The sequence below is a fragment of the Brassica napus genome, unplaced genomic scaffold, assembly GCF_020379485.1.
Source record: "Brassica napus cultivar Da-Ae unplaced genomic scaffold, Da-Ae ScsIHWf_3119;HRSCAF=3936, whole genome shotgun sequence".
Lineage (NCBI taxonomy): Eukaryota > Viridiplantae > Streptophyta > Magnoliopsida > Brassicales > Brassicaceae > Brassica > Brassica napus.
Window position 1 is genome coordinate 1 of NW_026016346.1, and position 2,500 is coordinate 2,500.

Here is a 2,500-nt window from a genome sequence, read left to right on the forward strand (position 1 = left end):
CATTACTTACGGCAAAGAAATCGATGACCACATATACATGAGAGTGTGTTCGGCCTAAGAGCCATGATAAGAGATTGTAAAACCTCAAAGCAATAATCAGTGAACACTCATAAGATTAATAAGTGGACAAGTAGGACGTGGCCTATGACCTGGACATGGATCGACCAGATTGAATCATGGTCGAATGATAACTGTCCATAAGTACTTGGTCTGTCCGACCTAAGTAAAAGAGTTTGAAAGTAGACAAACACGTCTAGACCATGGACGATACAAACACGTTTTGTAAAGACCAACAAGTGATCCCTGATGATAATGTGGTTCACATGCTTAGCACACATGCTTACCGGACACTCAATGTCAAAGGACATAAGAAACGACCTAAGAGGTCTAAGTGGTCTGATTCGGTTCAGTAATGAAACTGACCGATTACTCCCATCATAATCCTACAGGATAGATCACGCATCAAGATGCGTAGTATGTAGAACCTACACCGAGGTTCACATCAGGGGGAGTAGTGCGTGTTGTACTCTTTTTCCTTCATCATGGTTTTGTCCCACTGGTTTTCCTGATAAGGTTTTAACGAGGAGGCAACATGAAGCGTACTACGGATCCGTATGGATATAGTTATGAGGGGGAGTGTCGTGCGTTGTACTCTTTTCCTATCTACGGTTTCCATTTTCCCACCTGGGTTTGGGTTTCCTCCTGAAAGGTTTTAATGAGGCAACATCGTGCATGATACAAATCAACATATGGTTATGGCATAAGGGGGAGTGTTATGAACATGTGTGGATTGCCATTAACCAAGACAAGAAGAGATGGCCTATCAGGCCACGACCAGGCCCAACCACAGCCGTGTCCAAGAGAGAGAAGAGAGAGCCGACTTCAGTAGAGAGAGAGGCGGCCACAAGCTTAGAGAGAAAAGGAAACTCTTTCCTTTTCCTAGTAGATGTAATCTTCCTTTTATGTATTTAGTAGATTTCCTATTTCAATGTAGGATTAGGATAAGTACTCTTTCCATTTATCTATCTTGTAATCCTTATATAAGGAACCCCCAATTGATGATTAATAACACAGAACAATTACACACGAATTCTCTATTGTTCACAACCCGGAAAATTCACCGGGGACAATCCGGCCATCGACCTCAACCCAGCCCTCGATAGTGTTGGACCGAACAGTCCAACATACGTACCCGAACCGTTCGGGTACTGGGGGGTAGGAGGCTAAGAGAGTGCCTACCCCTTATATATACAAAAACGCTTTTTTTCAGTCTGTCACCAGTAGACATTGGTTGTGTTCCGGGGAGTATTTTTAATGTAAAAAAAAATACTTCGAATTTGAATCTGATTTTTTGCATGCTTCATAAGGATGGGTTAAAGCTTTTTCTGGTAAATTTATAATTTTCTTTGGCTTCTAACCATGGTCTTTTGCATGCTACAAAGGTCGGAGTTTCGTGGTCTAAACGGATGTCTACAGCAACTTTTTGATCAACATTGACATCCTAAACTCTTTGGTTGACATATTTTTGATGTTTCCTTTCAGAAAACTTTCTTCAAAAATATTAATTTTGCATTTGGCTTCTCGGGTGATTTTGGCGTCGTGGGTGATTTGGGCCCACGTGGGCTGTTGTTCAGTACACACGGACGTCCGTGTGGTCCGTCAGCACACACAGGACGTCTGTGGCGTCCATCAGCACACACAGGACGTCGTGGCCGTCCGTCAGCACACACAGGACGTCCGGCTGTCATCAGTACACATATCAGCACGCTCCGTGGACTGTTCGGGTGATTTGGCCCACGTGGGCTGTCTGGTTCAGTACACACAGGACGTCCGTCAGCACACGCAGGACGTCGTGGCTGTCCGTGTGTGTCCGTCAGTGCACACAGGACGTACGTCAGCACACACCGGACGTCGTAGCACACGCAGGACGTCCGTGGCTGTCCGTGTGTGTCCGTGTGTCCGTCTCAGTGCACACAGACGTCCGTCAGCACCACAGGATGCCGTCAGCACACGAAGGACGTCCGTGGTGTCCGTGTGTGTCCGTGTGTCCGTCAGTGCACACAGGACGTCCGTCAGCACAAACAGACGTCCGTCAGCACACGCAGGACGTCCGTCAGCACACGCAGGACGTCCGTGGCTGTCCGTGTGTGTCCGTGTGTCCGTCAGCACACGCAGGACGTCCGTCAGTACACACAGGACGTCCGTCAGCACACACAAAGGACGTCCGTGGCCGTCCGTCAGTACACAGAGGACGTCCGTGGCGTCCGTCAGCACACACAGGACGTCCGTCGTACACAGAGGACGTCCCTGGCCGTCCGTCAGCACACACAGGCGTCCGTCAGCACACGCAGGACGTCCGTGTGTGTCCGTGAGTCCGTCAGTACACACAGGACGTCCGTCAGCACACACAGGACGTCCGTCAGTACACACAGGATGTCCGTCAGCACACACAGGACGTCCGTGGTCGTCCGTCAGTACACATATCAGCATGCTGGCCCTT